Here is a 19,566-nt window from a genome sequence, read left to right as displayed (position 1 = left end):
AAGATTTATTTTCCTTATTAACAAATCAAGAGTGTTAAGTTTCCACCAAGGAGGGTGAAATATTTGCTGAGTGTTTTAGAGAGGAGAGCTGGAAGGCTCAAACCTCTTTAGGAGTTTCTAGCACTTGAAGCCCTTGGAGAACTAATACATCAGAGTGCATTTAAAACTTCTCAGAGTGACATCAGCAACCATCAGCACGAGCTGACCAAGTATTTCAAGCTCAAGTTAATTGCTGGATAAACTACTGGCTATCAGCAAAGAAAATAAATACAAGAATTGTTTAGTTATAGAGGGTTAAGAACAGTATAATGCCTGAAGACTAAGCTGCAATAACACCTAGACAGGAAGATGATGTAACCAATCAAGAAGAGAAGAAAGCAAAAGCAAAGAAAGGCATGGACAACACATTTAGCTGCGTGCTGGAAAATGCAATCTGTTTTTTAGGGTCAGGGACCGAACCTGAACCTTATCATGTCATGAAGAGGTTGTCATTGAGCTACACCCTGATCCCTGAAAATACTGGGATTTTAAACTACCTGTAGTCCACATTTACCAATGGTTGGAAATACATGACTATTTTTTGTTATGTAGTAAGAAAACTGTTAAATACTTACATATATCTAGTGGTAATTAAAATACTGTCTTGCCTCTGTTTCCTATGTTTAATAAAGACAGGCTGAATTGAGTCTAGATTCAATCTTATTTGCTTATGGTGAAGGAGCAGTGAGAATAGACCCAGCCTCCAAAGGGAACTGTCTATACATTAATTTGCAAATGAATAGCAGGACCAGTAAAATTTGTCGACTATAGGAAAGCCAAGTTGGTCTCTGTGCGAAGAACCAATGCTGGACTAACCCACACAAGTTCTTTCAGAAGAGAAAATAAACCTGTGGAGGAAGGAAAACCACGCATGTATTTTCCTCTTGGAAAAGTCTGTGCGAATTTTTCACACCAATGACTGTTTCTTAATTGAGTTACCCTTGGACCAGGCAGAAGGTTTTTTATTATGGATAAAGAATTAATGTCAAAGTAGCAGAGCAGGAATGTTATTAAAAGAAGTGTAAATTGTGGTATTTCCCAACAAATCAATCCTAGGTCAATCTAATTTAATGGTTTATTATGTTTTTGAAAAAGAGAGTACCCAGTTAAAAAAAAAAAATCTCTAAATTTGAAAGCGATCCTGTTTAAGGGAGTGATCAGCCCGAATGACAGGCGTAAACTATACAGGCATGGAATGGCAGCGTTTTGGCTTTAGCGAAAGGTAGCAAGCGCATTACTGAGAAAATTGTGCATGCTCCAGTTATGGAAACGGTTTGGGCTGCTGAGTCCTCACAGGGCACGGCGATCTAGGCAGCGGAAAGGCTGCTCCGTAATGATCTCTCGTGAGCTGTTGACGCTCAGAAGATTGGAACTCCGACAACCGACATTGCTGATTCCTCTGTCCGCACCACCGCTGCCAAGTCTGCTAGGCGTGTTTGGTTCTGAGCCCAAGCATAACAGAAGGGGTTGGCTGCGCGTGGCGTGCTTTTCTGCGTAGAACAATATGATGCAGGGTGACCACTCGGCATGGAGAGAAAGGGATTGGCTGGACCCTTGGCTGTAATCCAAAGGACACTTTGTGGTCTCAGGAAACGGAAAGAGAGGGGTACACCAGCAATGGGGTGGCATCTGTTACGGTTCACATAGGAAATGTCTCCCACAAGCTTGTGTTTTAACCTTGGTCCCCAAGGAAGTTCTGAGAATTTGGGGAGATGGGGTGGAGCTGGAGGAAGCAGGTCGGTGAGGGTGGGTCCTTGAGAGTATTATTGTGATGGTTAATCTTGATTTTCAGCTTGATAACGTTTAGGGTCACTGTGGCGGAGGTGGGGGATCTCTAAGCAGAGAACAAGTGTTCGTCTCTCTCTGTTTCCTGACTAAGGAAGGAAACAATGCGACCAACTGCCTCAATTTCCTGTCATCATGACCTCCTGTAAACCAAAATGAACCCCTTCCCTTCTTCCTCCTCCTTTCCTCCCTCCCTCCTTCCCCTTCCTTCCTTCCTTCCTTCCTTCCTTCCTTCCTTCCTTCCTTCCTTCCTTCCTTCCCCTTTCTGCCTTCCTTCCTTTCCTCTTCCTTCCCTCTTTTCCTCCATTCCTTCCTTCAATTGATTTTCCCAGGTATTTGATCGCAGCAATGACAAAAGTCATTAATACAATTCTCTTGGCTTCTCCTAACTCTTTCCCTGCTGCCTGTATGCTGTGTCTGAGCAGCATCCTTGGCCACAGTCTCCTACTGCCATGGTACCAAGCAATCGTGGACAGAACCTCTGACACAAAGAGTGAAATAAACACTTCCTCCCCGAGGAATTCTGTGAGGTGTTTTGGTCACATTGTTACTAATACAGCAATAAGATCACTGAATTTTCAGGGAGATGACAGCTAGAGTATACAAAAGATGTGAGTATTCAAAGAAAGGGGAAACCAAATTCTGTCATTCATTCAGCACCTACTGAGTGATAGTCTCTATTCACACATTACAACAATATGGATTTGCTGCTCCCTATGGTAGCCACTGTTTCAAGTGTTAGTAATAAGCAATGAATGAAACATGATATGTATTATCATGAAGTTGGTCTTAACTACTTGTAGGACCCACTAAGCTATGTTCTTTGACGTGAAATGCAGTATAATCATAGAGTTTTGTTTGCATTTTTAAAGACAGCCTCACTGTGTAGCCCCTGTTTGCCTAGCGCTCACTACGTAGACCAGGCTATCCTTGAACTCAGATTCCTCCATCTCTACCTCCCAATGCTAGGATTAAAGGAGTACAAAACAGTTCAAATAAACTTAATTAGTGGCATGCACACAATTTAAAATATGCAATTAGATGTTAAACTTGGAGAGAGGGGGAGGAGGTATAGCACCTTTTCTGTTGACAGGAATTTGTATATATGATCAATATATGAGCATATTTGTATATATAAAAGAGAAAGTAATGACACACTTGTGACTTGTGAACAGAGACAGAGGCAGAGAGACGGCAGAGGCTTTAAGGAAGGAACAGAGGGGCCTTCTGAGTCAGGATCAAAAGCCAATGACTTGTTTCCCGGTGAGACCTAGAACCAGGCTCAAAGCCCATAGACTTGCTTCCCAGTGGGACCTGGAGATCATTCATAATTATTTGAAGTCTCAGTTTTCTCATCTGAAAGAATGTCAGCTCAAGAAATCAGCTGCAGATTTGATTGGGTGACTTGAGAGGAAATCCCAGTCAGACTCAGTCCATCCCTGCTCACGGCTGTGGCCCACATGCAGGGGGCATGGCCAGGACGCAATCTCCATGAAGCACTGGGACTCTGCAGACCCAGAAGAGAAGGGAGGGGTGAAAAAGAGTGGTCTCCAAGAGAAGTTAGTATTGCTTCCTAGACGGTGGGCACAGGGAAGTGAAATTTTCTTTAATGCCAAAGAAGATTTGAGTAGAAAATAATCAGATTCCTAGGGTAATGCATTTTCTCCCCTAGTCCAGGAAATCAGCACAAGGACTGGATCCAAGGGTGTTAAAATATAATAGAGTTAGAGTCACTTATTGCCAAGATCTTGATAACGAGATTCAGACACAGGAACCATCAACCCCAGCTGCCAGAATTTAAATCAAGTTAAGTCCAATCAATCTTCAGCATATTCAATGAGGGAAAACACTTTCTACAGCACCAGATCTGGACTCTAGCAAAGGCTCTTGGGCCATGGGAATTCATAGCCCTCTACAATGCCGCTACACTCCACAGCAATGACTTCTCGCTGGGGAGACGGGCGTTTTGTTTGGAGATGGCACAAGGCCAGACTGAGCAGAGCCTTTTGGAGGCACTGGAACCCTCAAAGTGTCTCCAGTCACAGTCAATGTGATCTCAGCTCACACAATTAGAGTCAGTGTAGTTGTTTAAAGAAACAAAACTACAGGAAGGAGGACTCTGGGTCCGGAAGGACCACAAAATCCATCAAAACAGAGTTTGCTGTAGGGGAAGTCAGGTGAGCAGTTCAAAGGCTCTTGGCACTGTTGGTAAACCAGATGGGGGCCTTGATTGGGTGAAATGACAGCTGGGTAATATTTCTTATTCTTGTGTACACAAAGCAGGTTGGAACCAGCCTAGGCTGGGGTGGCCGATTCCGTCTGAGGTGAGGAGGCACTCCCAAGCATACCTGAGTCTTTGGAAATATGTTAAGTGGTAATGATGATGGGTAGGGATGCCAGAGATGTCAAACGTCTTTAAAAGTGAGGAAAACCCAAGCCTGCCACCCTCCGGGTGGGACACCATTGCAGGGCGTGTGATTCCTCTACTGTGGAGTGTGCCAGAGGACCAAGAATCTCACCTGACATGGAGCCAGACGAGATGACAGGAAACATGTTTCTTCAGCAAGATGATGAGGATGGAAGTTATTAGTGAGATCAGCTAGGAAGTGTAAGTTGGTAACAATAGAAGCCACCATTTTTTTTTCAGAATTGTCTCACTTTTTATTGAAAAACTTTTTTCATGTGATATATTTTGATCCCTTCTCTTCCTTATTCTTTTTTTTTTTTTTTGCTTAATACCCTTGGAGGTGAGGCAGACATCATAACGCAGACTCCCGGCTAGCTTCCCTGGGTTTGAACTGCCTTTCGTCGTGACTAAATGACTGACATAAGTTGTTTACATCCCTGTGCCCTGGTGTCTCTGTCATATACAGTTATACTTTTCTCATATGTTTACATACTATGCATTATATATATGTATATATATATTATGTATAAGATTTAGTAGTACCCACTTTAAAGATGTTCTATGAGGAATTCTGTGTGTGTGTGTGTGTGTGTGTGTGTGTGTGTGTGTGTGTGTTGTATACTGTTTCAAGCAAGCCTAGTATAGCTATTATATTTCTTGTGGGTGATTGGAACCACATATATATTTAGCATAAAGCAACCAACATATAAACATTTTTAAGATGGAAACAATGCAGAACTATTCATAATCCCTCCATTTATAGAAAATGGAAACATATGGTATGGGAAGTATTAAGTTGGTAATAATAGAAACAACCATTTATTTTCAGAATTGTTTTTCTTTTTATTGAAAAATATTTTTCAGACATTATATTTTGATCTTGACTTTTCCTCCCTCGCCCAGCTCTCCCTAGATCCTCTCTACATCCCTACCCATCCAGCTCCCAAACAAAGCAATATGAGACTAAAAGCTTACAAAATGCCCATCTACTGCTGGGCGTGGAGCTTGCCCTTAAGGGTAGTCAATATACCCAGTGAAAAATAATTTTTCCTTTGAAAACAGATGTCAGTTGGAGACAGTTTCTTGGTTAAGGCGTGGGAGCTCATTTCTACTTCCCTGTCTTAGATGGAACCCCATCTGCTTGGACCTGTGCAGGCTCGCGCATGCTGCCACAGTCTCTGTAAGTTGGTGTGTGTGTGTGTGTGTCCTGTTGTGTCCGGAAGACACTGTTTTCCTGGTGTCATCCATCTCCTCTGGTTCTTACACTCTTTCTGCCACCTCTTCTGCAGAGCAACCTGAGCCCTGGGGGGAGGGTGTGATAGAAATATAACATTTAAGACTGAATCTTCCGAAATGTCTCACTCTCTGCACACTGCCCAGCTGTGGGTCTATGTTTTAGTTCCTGTCTACAGGAGGAAGCTTCTCTGATGACAGCTGAGTGAGGCACTGATCTACGGGTATAGCAGAACGTCATTCAGAGTCACTTTATTACGATGTAATATTTGGTTTTCCCCTAGGCCCATGGCTTATTAATCAGGTTCTTGACCCCTTGAGCACGGTTGGGCATTGTCCCATCTCATAGAGTAGGCCTTAAATCCAATCAGAGATGGTTAGTTGCTCTGACAATATTTGAGCCACTGCTGCCAGCTATAATGCAGTTGGGTAACCATTGTAGATCGCAGGGTTGTAGATAGATTGTTGGCTATCCTCTCTTTTGTAGCATGTAGAGTACCTTCCAGTACCATAAACATTAGTCACTAGGGGTGAAGGCTCTAGCTAGGCCACAGCTCAACTTCTCTGTATCCAGTGTTTGTAGGCAGATTTTTTGGGGGGCCACCAGCTCACAGATGGAGACCTATTATTAACTATGAAAGCATGGCCTTAGCTTAGGTTTGCTTCTAACTAGTTCTTATAACTTAAATTAACCCGCACTTTTTAATCTACATTTAACTGCGTGGCTCAATACCTCATCTCTCTGTATTGCTCACCCTGCTTCCTCCATGCTGCCTGGTGACCCTGTCTCCCGCCTAGATTCCTCCTCTTCCTCACTCTCTCTATGCCTGGAAGAACCACCTATACCTCCGGCCTAACGACTGGCTGTTCGGCTCTTCATCAAACCAGTCACAACAGTTTATCTTCACAGGGTTTACAAATATTCCACAGGCCTTACCATCAGTTTGTAGAGGGCAATCAGTAGCCTTACAATAGCTTTCTTGGGAGGTCCGGGCTTTCTCTAGAGCTCCTTTGGCCAATGACTCGATTAGATGTAACCCATCCCTGACACGGGAGGTTTCGGTGATGAGAGATATCTAGTTAGGGATTTGTCTCCCTGGTTATATGGTAAATCCATTTAAATTCCTTTCATATGCTAGGCAGTAAACACTTTTCATCCCAGCACTGGGGAGGCAGAGACAGGCAGATCTCTGTGAGTTCAAGGCCAGCCTGGTTTACAGAGCTAGTTCTAGACAGTCAAGTCTACACAGAGAAACCCTGTCTTGAAAAACTGAAAAAAAAAACTTTCATATATATATATATATATGTGTGTGTGTGTGTGTATACATATATATATATATTTTTTTTTAAGAAGCTTCTACAATAGTAGGCTTCCATTTGACCCCTCAAATAGTCCTTAGTTTTATTGTCCTTCACTATATTCCCTTCTTATGCTCCTTTTCCATCCCCCCCACTGAATCCTCCTGGTTCAATCTCTCCATAACTGGACATATTTCATTTCCCTTTCCTTAGGAGATCCTCCCTCCCCCAGTCCCTTATTCTATACCTAAACTCTTTAATTATGTAGATGTTAACATACAAGTAAACGTTTAAAAGCTAACATCCACATGTAAAAGAAAACCCACAATATTTGTCATTTGGGGTCTGAGTTGCCTCACTCCGGATGTGTTTTTCTAGCTCCATTCACTCACCTGTAAACCTCATAGTTTTGGTTTTTTATAACAACTGAATAATAGTCCATGGTATAAGTGTACCTCATTCCCATTATCTACCCATCCATCTAGACCTCTACACTTGAAAAAACGATTTACTGCTGCAACTGTTGTTTTTCTCCCCTTTGATCATACGGGGCTTTATTATTGTAACAAACTACATTTCCAAGCTTCTTTAACAATAAGGTTAGTCATGTGATTAGATCAAAACCAATGTGATAAAATGGGTGTTGAATGGTGCTTCCAGGAAAGTTCCTTAAACTGAAGGCTGAATTAGTTGAATTTTACATCATTTTGTCACCAAATTTACTCTTAACTGTGGTTCAAGAATGGTAGCATGAGTTGAAATCCCAGTCATCTTGCAAATCTAAAATGTAAAAGCATACCACAGAGATGATAGAAAGAAAAAATTGAAAGATAGTGGGTTCCCCAGTACATAATGGAGTATCTTCTACCAGCCATGAGCACCTGTCTTCTGGGCCTCTCATTTGATGAGACAAAACAAAAACCAAAAAATCTCTTGCTGTGGGCTAATGCTCTTATACAAGGTAAAGATTTGCCACTTGTATTGGTTTAATAAAACACTGATTGGCCAGTAGCCAGGCAGGAAGTACAGGCAGGGCTACTGGAGTTGGAGAATTCTGGGAGGAGGAAAGGCAGAGTCAGTCACCAGCCAGACACAGAGGGAGCAAGAGGTGAAGCCACACAGAGAAGATACCAAGCCATGTAGCTAAATATAGACAAGAATTATGGGTTAATTTAAGTTGTAAGAGCTAATTAGTAATAAACCTGAGCTAATAGGCCAAAGAGTTTATAATTAACATAAGGCTCTGTGTATTTCTTTGAAACTGAACAGCTGTGGGACTGAGAGGGACAGACACATCCATCTACAAACACTCATTGGAGCTACTAGCTACTTAGAATTTCTGTTTCCTATCGTTAAACCAAATCACTGAGTTCTTTCATTGTCTCTGCCCCATTTTCTGTTTCCTGAATGCCATGGATTCCTTTCTCTTGGCTGGTTTCCTGTGTTGGTGGAGCATGGCGTAGGTTCATGAGACAAATACGTAACAGGCAAACCTTTGGAGATTTGGGTCTTCAGATAAAATACTTGTTTGGTTGCTGTGCAGTGGATAAAGCAGAAGAGACACTTTATCCTCTTGTACTACATCTTCGGTAGGTAATTTTTTTGTGGTCCATGTTGAGTGCTTCTGCTCCATCAGAAAGGAGGCAAACAGGAAAAGAAAGGCCAGCTCCCTTTCTTGGAGGACGGCTCAGTTCAGCTCTCATCTCACTTGCCAGAGGAGAGCTCCCTGCACATCCAGCTGCAGGAGAGGCTGAGAAAGGCATTCTATATTCATATCTAAATGTATATCTAATTTTAAAATCTAGATTGAAATCAGTTTCACTCAGAATTTGAAAATATGCCCCCTTATCTCTAGATTGCATAGGGTGTGCGTGTGTGTGTGCGTGTGTGTGTGTGTGCATGTGTGTGTGTGTGTGTGTGTGTGTGTGTGTATGTTTTACTGGAAATTGACCCTACATCCTCACACAGGTTAGGTAAGCACTCTAACCAAACTACGCCCTGGACAAGCCTGCATAACTTCTAACTGAAAGTCTTAAATTTAAAAACATGAAACATTTTGAAAAATGATTAATAGTGTTTATTAAAGTGCAATAAATGTGTACCATCTGACCTCCAAATTCTTCTCTCGGGTTTACATGCAACAGAAAGAAGCAAGTATGTTTAGCTCAAAGTACATTCATAGAAATGGGAGTCATAATAGCTCATAAATGACCTCTAATATCCATTAATAGAGTGGGTAAGTAGGTAAGTAAACACTAGAGTGGGGTGTTATGCAGCACCAAGAACGGGCAGCTATAACTAGCTCTACAGCTCTACAGCATGGATGAATTTCACAATTACAGTGTTGACTGAAGGAAGCCAGGCACTAGCTAATGTGACCTGTACTGTCCCATTTATATCTGTTACAGGAAATAAAGATACTGATCCATTTTGGAGGAAGGAGCTGACCAGAGGTTGAACCTGCTAGGGTCTCTGAGATGCTGGTTGCTTCTCTTTCTTAACCTGGGTAATAGCTGCATTGTGTGCTCAGTGTGTGAGTACTCATATAGTTGTGTGTTTGTGGAATATTCCTTTACATGGTGTAAATATATATCGCTGTGATTCATTTAATAAAGAAGCTTATTGGCCTATTGCTGAACACGATAAAGTTAGGCAGGAGAGCCAAACTGAGAATGCTGGGAAGAAAAAAGGTAGAGTTTGGAGTCACCAGCAGATGCAGAGAGAAGCAAGATGGGCATGCCATACTGAGAAAAGGTAACAAGTCACATAGCAAAGCATACGTAAATAATATAGGTTAATTTAAATGTAAGAGTTAGCTAGGAACAAGCCTGAGCTATTGGCTGAGCATTTGTAATTAATATTAAGTCTCCATGGCAGTTATTCTTCAGGGTCCAGAACGGCCTTACCTAACTAGCAGCAAACACTCTGTGTGCTCATGTCTAGCGCTGTGGGCACCTGTCTACACGGTACGACACCTGTCTACACGGTACAGCTGGGTCTCCCCTAGAACTGGCTTTCAAACCGTGAGGAGAAGGAGAGGGAGAAGGAGAAGGAGGAGGAGGAGGAGGAAGAGGAGGAGGAGAAGGAGGAGGAGGAGGAGGAGGAGGAGGAAGAAGAAGAAGAAGAAGAAGAAGAAGAAGAAGAAGAAGAAGAAGAAGAAGAAGAAGAAGAAGAAGAAGAAGAAGCAGCAGCAGCAGCAGCAGCAGCAGCAGCAGCAACAGCAGCAGCAGCTGGGCACGCAGGTGTGCACACACGTCATCCCAATACCAGGAGTTAGAAGTGTAGAAATAGGCAGAGCTCTGGGGCCTTCTGGCCAGTTAACCTAGCTTACTTGATAAGTTCTGGGCTATAGTGAGGGGTAGACAGCGCCTCAGAAACAATACCCAAGACAGTCTTCTGGCCTCCACATGAGCAGAGCATGGGCCTGCACCTTCACACACCATACACTCGCATACAAAATAAAGTAAGAGCGAGGAGGAGAGAATAAATACAGGACCAGCCAGGCCTGGCACTGTGTCCAGCCTGTGACAAGCACACATGAACGTTAGCTATTTTTGTGATGTTTTCATCTGCAGTAACTCTTGGCAGTGCAGGATACACTGTCCTAGAGCTACCAGAAGGTGGCCAGGCAAGAGAGAATTCTCTCCTCCTGTCTTCAGAGTGAGCATGACCTCCTTCTAAACTACTAGAACCTTGAAGAAATAAAACCTGTGTGATTGGTTTTATGATAGTCTTACTATACAGCCCATGCTGGCTTTGAACTTCTCACCTTTTAGCTTAGGCTTCCAAGAGCTAGGATTAAAGGCATGCAATTCCATGGTAAGCTCAAACTAACTTCTTTTGTTTTCAGCCACTGTGTTTATACTAGTTTACTACAAAAGCCTCACAAAACAAACACACTAAATGTGTATCTTAGTGAAGAAACACCATGACCACAGCAACTTTTTTTTTGGAGGGGGGCTTCTTTGAAACAGGTTTCTCTGTAGCTTTGGAGCCCATCCTGGAACTCTGTAGACCAGGCTAGCATTGAACTCACAGAGATCTGCCTGTCTCTGCCTCCCGAGTGTTGAGATTAAAGGTGTGTGCCACTGCTGACCACAGCAACTCTTATTAAGGAAACATTTAATTGAGTGCTTACAGTTTCAGAGGTCTAGTCCATTGTCTTCACGGCAGGACATAGCAGCATGCAGGCAGACGCATTGTGCTGGAGAAGGAGCTGAGAGTCTACATCCTGATTTGCAGGCAACAGGAAAGGGTCTGTGTCATGCTGGCTAAACTTCAGCTTATAAGACCTCAGAGCCCACCTCCACAGTGACACGCTTCCTCCAACAAGGTCACACCTCCTAATGGTGCCTCTCCCTACAGACCAAGCATTCAGACACACGAGACTCTGTGGCGGCCGTACCTACTCAAACAACCACAATATGTAATCTTGTTTGATAGCTTCCTATATAACCCACAAATGTAATTGCATTATCCATCAAGATGTTTATGATTTGAATATACTCAAATTAAAATCATCAGAAGGCTTTCTGTCCATTGTGCAAAGTAAATAGAGCTTGGATTCTATCCCCTTGACTAGACATGAGCAGGCCACACCTAGGAGTGGGCTATCTCTCTGAATTATGTGGAAATAATGAATTTTTTCCCATCAAAGCACATATTCTGGGGCGACAGAGATGGCTCGGTAGTTAAAAGCCTGGCTGTTGTTTCAGGGGACCCCAGTTCAACCCCCAGCACATGTGGCAGCTCCCCACCATCCTTATCTAGGAGATAGGATCCCTCTTCAGACATGCAAGCGGTGCCCAGACATGCATGCAGGCAAAACATGCATTGTCTTAGCTAGGGTTTCTTCCTATCTCTGTAGTGAAGCACCATGACAATCACCACTTGGGAGAAAAGGGTTGATTCTGCTTACACTTCTATGTCACAGGAAGTCAGGACAGGACTTGAGCAGGACCGTAGCCTGGAGGCAGAAAGCCCAGAGGAGTGCTTCTTACTGGTCAGCTTCCCATGGTTTGCTCAGCCTACTTTCTTATAGAACCCAGAACTGCTAGTCCAGGGATGACACCCCCCAAAATAGACTGGGCCCTTCCTCTTCAATCACTAATTAAGAAAATGCCTACGGGCTGGCCTACAATCTGATACATTTTCTTTATTGAAGTTCCCTCTTCCCAAGTGATTCTGACTTGTGTCAAGTCAACATAAAACTGTCTAGCACACACATAGACATAAAAACAAAATACCTTGGTCTAGAGGTCAAAGCTTATACACAGCAGCCAGGCAGAGCTAGACTTCCTTGTAGTGGGTTCACCGAAGATACCCAGGTGTACTGGGAACTCGGGAGATGGGAAGGGAATCTTCTCTCACGTTGGAATTCCCAACCTGCCCCATCTGTTAAGTTTTACAGGAGCCAGGCCAAAAGGTATAAAATCTTGTGACTTTTTACAAGAGAGACTAGAAGTTTGGATTTTTTTATATGTAATTGTCCTTTTATTTATTTTTTTATTGTGAGCATCCATTTAAAGTTTTAAGACCAAATAAAACACAGAAGCTTTGGCCTCTAAGTTTGTCCTTGTGAGTTAGACCTTTACAAATAAAGGCCATTTCATTCCGCTTGGAGGTGAAGAGACATAATCTCGGCTTCAGAACACAGTGCCTGGAAAAGATATGGGAGAATTCTGGTCATTCCTTGCCGATGAGCCTTGAACTTAAGCTACAGCTGCTTTTGTTATCAAGTTGTCCTGCTGCAGGGAATAGCTTTGTAAAATCATCCCGCTAAGCACACAGTGGACAGGCTGGGCGAACGGAGGCCGCCATCATAGAAAACCAGCCCGCTAAGCCATGTGCCAGGCTCGGCCAACACAGGCTGCCGCCATAGTCTTGACAGCTCTGACTTTTCTCATTGGGTTACTTCTACAGTGTGTACAGATGCCATCAAACTGAGGAACGAAAGGGTCAGGGAGAGGATACAGGGCAGAGAGGCATGGGGGAATATGGTAGAAGACGCTTAAAGCTTATTACATACTTGCGTGGAATTGGCCTTATATAAATCCGCATAATTTTTAAAACTTGAGAAAGAGTTCTCCCTTTTTGGATGGCCACAGTATCTAATGTTCATTGGCCAGGCTTCTAGGGTCTGTTCAAAGGGGAAGGACCTTAGTCTCTGCATTCCCTTTGGGGCTGCCTATAGCCGTAGAAGCTTCGGTGGTGTTACCAGAGGCAAGTACTTTAGGTGTTGAATCTGGTCTCCCCATTCAATTGATCTGATGACCATTAAATGTCCAGTTGTGACAGAACAAGAGAGTGCAGAGGTTCCTCCATCTTGGATGCTTGCTAAGGCCATTTTAGGTTGAACTAGAATTTGATCTCTTTGATGGGAAGCTCTGTGGGAAATTACCCATCTATTCCAGGAACCCGAGGTCAAGATGCCCCAGCTAACTTATCTTCTAAGAAGCTGCCTGCTTGTGCAAACCTCCCCCGCCGCTGTTGAGTGAGATACTAAGATGTGGGTTTTAAAGGATTTTGCGTTAAAATCCCCTTACTCTAAATGTTCAATGCCACACTTGGGTCAGGGATTGTGATGCCTCCAGAAGTTGCTTTATTTTATAGGATTGTTTTGGCTATCCTGGTTTTGTTTTGTTTTGTTTTGTTTGCTTTTCCATATGAAGCTGATATTGTTCTTTCAATGTTTGTGAAGAATTTTGCTGGGATTTTGATGGGCATTGCAGTGAATCTGTAGATTGCTTTTGGTAAGATTCCCATTTTTACTTTTAATTCTACTTACCCAAGAGCCTGGGAGATCTTTCCATTTCCCAGTGACTTCTTCAATTTCTTTCTTGAAAGATTTAAAGTTCTTGTCAGACAGGTCTTCCACTTGTTTGCTTAGAGTTACTCCAAGATATTTTATGTTATTTTGTGGCTATTGTGAAAGGTGATGTTTCTTTATTTCTTTCTCAGCCCATTTATCATCAGTATAAAGGTGGGCTAATGATTTTTTCAAATAATCTTGTATCCTCCTAAATTACTGAAGGTGTTTATGAGTTGTAGAAGTTCCTTGGTAGAATTTTTGGGGTTGCTTATGTAAACTATCATATCATCAGCAAAGAGTGAGAATTTGACTTCTTCTTTTCCAACTTGTAGCCCTTTGATCTCCTTTTGCTGTCTTATTGCTCTAGCTAGAACCTCAAGAACTATATTGAATAGATATGGAGAGAGTGGACAACCTTGTCTTGTTCCTGATTTCAGTGGGATCACTTTGAGTTTCTCTCCATTTAGTTTGATGTTGGCTGTTGGCTTGCTGTATACTGCCTTTATTATATTTAGATATGTTCCTTGTATCCCTGCTCTCTTTTTGGGGGGATTCTTCGAGACAGGGTTTCTCCGTAGCTTTTTGGTTCCTGTCCTGGAACTAGCTCTTGTAGACCAGGCTGGCCTCGAACTCACAGAGATCCGCCTGCCTCTGCCTCCCGAGTGCTGGGATTAAAGGCGTGCGCCACCACCGCCCGGCTATCCCTGCTCTCTTTATCATGAAGGGATATTATATTTTTTGAAGGCTTTATTTACATTTAATGAGAGGATGATGTGGGGTTTTTTTCCAGTTTGTTTAGATGGTGGATTACATTCACAGATTTTCATATGTTGAACCATCCCTGCATCTCTGGGATGAAGCTGACTTGATCATGGTGGATGATTTTTTTTGATGTGTTCTTGGATTCAATTTGCCAGTATTTTGTTGGGTATTTTTGTATGAGTGAGATTGGTCTATAATTCTCTTTCTTAGTAATGTCTTTGTGTGGTTTGGGTATCAGGGTAATTGTAGCCTTATAGAAAGAGTTTGGCAATGTTCCTTCTGTTCCTATTGTGTGGAAAAATTTGAGAAGTATTGGTATTAGTTCTTCTTTGAAAATCTTGTAGAACACTGAACTGAGACCATCTGGTTGGGAGACTTTTGATGACTGTTTCTATTTCTTTAGCAGTTATAGGTCTATTTAATTTGCTCATCTGGTCTTGATTTAATTTTGGTAAGTAATATTTATCCAGAAAATTGTCCATTTCCTTTAAGTTTTCCAATTTGTCAAGTACAGGATTTTGATATATGATCTAATGATTCTCTGGATTTCCTTCGTGTCTGTTGTTCTGTCCCCCTTTCCATTTCTGATTTTGTTAATTTGGATATTCTCTCTCTGCCTTTTTGTTAGTTTGGATAAAGGTTTGCCTATTTTGTTGATTTTCTCAAAGAACCAACTCTTTGTCTCATTGATTCTTTGTGTTGTTTTCTTTGTATTTTGTTGATTTCAGCTCTCAATTTTATTATTTCCTGCATACACCCTACAGAGAGGGGAATTCCACATCATTTGTTGGTGTCGTGGGTTTTTTTTTTTTTTTTTGTGGTGCTGAGTGTGTTCTTACCTTGTCTACCATCTTTTCCTCTGATTGGTGTAGTTAGAGCTGTGTCTCTGGTGATCAATCTTCCAGGTGCCAGCAGATCCAAGACTCAGATGTTTGCTCTTCATGGTGCAGTCAGGGCCACGGTTCCTGTCACCCCAGAGGTCACTTGGTGTTTATGGAGGTCGCTCAGCACTCCCGAGGTTTGCTCTGCTACCCAGAAGCACAACATGGTAAGATTTAGTGGTCCACTCAGCTTCCTTGTGCCTTTAAGTCCTGCTGCTGTTTGCATGACTTACACAGCTTTCAGGAGCCTAGGGTAAGGGAAAGGCATTTAATTCCTCTAAGAAACAAAAGAGGGACCATGACCTAGGATCTCTTTGATGCTTTAAAATGTGTCAAAGACTAAGAAGATTCTAGAAACTCATCTCATTGTCATCATTTTCTTCCAAAAGAGAGATTAGTCCCTTAAGGACTCTTCAAGAAGACAATGGCCTTCAAGCCCAGACTTTGAAGTCTACAGAGGAGTGATAAATCACTATCTCCAGCTGTTGCAGGCTGGTAAGCCAGAGAGTGGACAGGACTGCGGATGGCAAGCCAATGGCACAGGCAGAGAAACGGGCATTGTGTTGGGAAGAGTGACAGGCTCACTGGAACTCCACCAACTTCTTCCCCTGGGCTGGGAGGTCAGGAGGTGTCCTTTCCTCTCTGCAGGGCTCAACAAAGTGCTTTCCTTAGTCATCCATCTCTAGACTGTGACCGGGTTTCCACCTCAGATTCTTCACGAATGACCAACAGCACCCCTGTCGGGGACTATGCAGACCCGAAGAGGAACATGTGTTTTCTTTGGAAAGCAAGCAATATGCTCTTACATTTGCATTTCAAAATTGAGAAATGTCCTTGAGCAAACTGCCAACTCCTTGCAGAAAAGATAAAGGCGCTTTTTATTCTGCTCAGAACAAAACGATCCTGGCTGTTCTAACGGAATGCCAACCTTGTACTGTTATCTAAGAATTTGTTACACATTTTGTAAATCCTTCTAGCTGGAATGACTCTGATTAGATAGGTAACTGTGATTTCGAATTATGGCATTTACCCACGAAGGATTTTGAAACATGTGCTCTTGTATATGCTAAGTAGAAATCTAAAGGAACCCACTCTCTTAAGGTCCATGTAGGCTGTGAACAGCTGTGCGATCTGTAGTCCAGTACAGAGGGCATCCCGATTTCAAAACAAGTCCAGTTCTGTCGGCTGTGGCTCTGGCGTATACAAGTGGGCTGACCTCATCATCATCCTGTCTCTGCTCAAGCTCAGGAGACCACACTGTCCAATGTTCAAACCCCAGAAGTTAAGATGTGACAACAACCCCTTTCTCTGTTTTCTTTCAGGTTTCCATAACGTTTTAAATATATTTTATGCCTAAAATGTCTTTTGACCCTATTCACTCCCCACCACTACTCCTAACGCCTTCCAATAAACTCCCTACTCCCAATCTTGTGCCCCCCCTTTAAAAAATAACCCACTGAGTCCACTTTGTGCTGCCCATGTACTAGTGAGTGTGGAGCCATCTACAGGAGCCAACCTGCTGGGGGCTACACCCTCAAGAAAACTCTCCCTCCCTTCTCTAACAGCCATCAGCTGTTCATAGTTCCTCCGTTAGCCATGAAGCTCACTTTTTAAAATTTAATAGTGAAATTATGTTAATAAACAACCATTCCAGATTTTTTTTTTTTCCAACTCCACAGGTATTTATTTTAATTGGCAAATAATTGATGCACATTTATCATAAAGAGATTGCTCCATTCACTTAATATCAATTACATCACTTACCATTTGTCTATGAGGAAAATGTTTAAAATACATTGTTTTAGGAATTGTGAAATATATGGGTTTTTTTTTTTTTTGATTTTTTTTTATTGATAAAAGGAGGATAAAGAAAAGAAAAAAAACAAATTTCTACCTCCTCCCACCAGCCTCCCATTTCCCTCCCCCTCCTCCCACTCTTCTCCCCCTCCTCCCACTCCTCTCCCCCTCCTCCCACCCCTCTCCCCCTCCCCCCACTCCTCTCCCCCTCCCCCTCCAGTCCAAAGAGCTGTCAGGGTTCCCTGCCCCGCGGTACGTCCCAGGTCCTCCCCCCTCCATCCACATCCAGGAAGGTGAACATCCAGACTGGCTAGGCTCCCACCAAGCCAGCACATTGCGTAGGATCAAAACCGCGTGCCACCGTCCTTGGCGTCTCATCAGCCCTCATTGTTCGCCATGTTCCGAGAGTCCAGCTTTATCCCATGCTTTTTCTGGTAACAGTCCAGCTGGCCTTGGTGAGCTCCCAGCAGATCATCTCCACTGTCTCAGTGGGTGGGTGCACTCCTCGTGGTCCCGACATCCTCGCTCATGTTCTCACTCCCTCTGCTCCTCATTGGGACCTTGGGAGCTCAGTCTAGTGCTCCAGTGTGGGTCTCTGTCTCTATCTCCATCCATTGCCAGATGCAAGTTCTAGGATGATATGCAATATATTCGTCAGTATTGCTCTAGGGTAGGGTCATTTCAGGTTCCCTATCCTCAGCTGCCCAGGGAACTAACTGGAGACCTCAGCTTGGGCACCTGGGAGCCCCTCTAGGGTCAAGTCTCCTGCCCACCCTAAAGTGGGTCCCTTAACTAAGAATTGTGGTTCCGTGCTCCCCTATCCAACCTTCCTTTATCCCGATCCTCCTGTTTCCCCAAGTCCACCCTCCTACCCTTCTACCTTTTCTCTCCCCATCTCCCCTAACCCCCATCCCACCCCACCCCCAAGATCCCACTTTCCCCCCCGGCAATTTTGTCTACTTCCCTTATCCAAGAGGATAACTATATGTTTTTCCTTGGGTTCACCTTCTTATTTAGCTTCTTTAGATTCGCCTATTGTAGACTCCGTGAACCCTATTTATGGCTAGAAACCAATTATGAGTGAGTACATCCCATGTTCGTCTTTTTGGGCCTGGGATACCTCACTCAGGATAGTGTTTTCTATTTCCATCCATTTGCATGCAAAATTCGAGAAGTCATTGTTTTTTACCGCAGCGTAGTACTCTAGTGTGTATATATTCCATACTTTCTTCATCCATTCTTCCATTGAAGGGCATCTAGGTTGTTTCCAGGTTCTGGCTATTACAAATAATACTGCTATGAACATAGTTGAACAAATGCTTTTGACATGTGATAGAGCATCTCTTGGGTAAATTCCCAAGAGTGGTATTGCTGGGTCCAGGGGTAGGTTGATCCCGAATTTCCGGAGAAACCGAAACACTGACTTCCACAGTGGTTGCACAAGATTGCATTCCCACCAGCAATGGATGAGGGTACCCCTTCCTCCACAGCCTCTCCAGCAAAGGCTATCCTTGGTGTTTTTGACTTTAGCCAATCTTACAGGTGTAAGATGATATCTCAAAGTTGTTTTGATTTGCATTTCCCTGATCGCTAAGGAGGTTGAGCATGACCTTAAGTGTCTTTTGGCCATTTGAACTTCTTCTGTTGAGAATTCTCTGTTCAGTTCAGCGCCCCATTTTTTAATTGGGTTAATTAGCATTTTAAAGTCTAGTTTCTTGAGTTCTCTATATATTTTGGAGATCAGACCTTTGTCTGTTGCGGGGTTGGTGAAGATCTTCTCCCAGTCAGTAGGTTGCCTTTGTGTCTTAGTGACAGTGTCCTTTGCTTTACAGAAGCTTCTCAGTTTTAGTAGGTCCCATTTATTCAATGTTGCCCTTAATGTCTGTGCTTCTGGGGTTATACCTAAGAAGCGATCGCCTGTGCCCATCTGTTGTAGGGTATTGCCCACTTTCTCTTCTATCAGATTCAGTGTTTTCGGGCTGATATTGAGGTCTTTAATCCATTTGGACTTGAGTTTTGTGCACGGTGATAGATATGGGTCTATTTTCATTCTTCTACAGGTTGACATCCAGTTGTGCCAGCACCATTTGTTGAAGATGCTTTCTTTCTTCCAATGTAAACTTTTAGCTCCTTTATCGAAAATGAGGTGTTCATAGGTTTGTGGGATAAAGTCCGGGTCTTCTATACGATTCCATTGGTCGACTTCTCTGTTTTTATGCCAGTACCACCCTGTTTTCATTACTGTAGCTCTGTAATAGAGTTTGAAGTCAGGGATGGTAATGCCTCCAGAAGATCCTTTATTGTATAGGATTGTTTTGGCTATCCTGGGTTTTTTGTTTTTCCATATAAAGTTGATTATTGTCCTCTCCAGATCTGTGAAGAATTTTGATGGGATCTTGATGGGGATTGCATTGAATCTATAAATTGCCTTTGGTAGAATTGCCATTTTTACTATGTTGATCCTCCCAATCCAAGAGCAAGGGATGTCCATCCATTTTTTGGTATCCTCTTCAATTTCTTTCTTCAATGCCTTAAAGTTCTTGTCAAATAGA

The sequence above is a fragment of the Microtus pennsylvanicus genome, chromosome 2, assembly GCF_037038515.1.
Source record: "Microtus pennsylvanicus isolate mMicPen1 chromosome 2, mMicPen1.hap1, whole genome shotgun sequence".
Classification (NCBI taxonomy): Eukaryota; Metazoa; Chordata; class Mammalia; order Rodentia; family Cricetidae; genus Microtus; species Microtus pennsylvanicus.
This window is presented reverse-complemented; position numbering follows the sequence as displayed.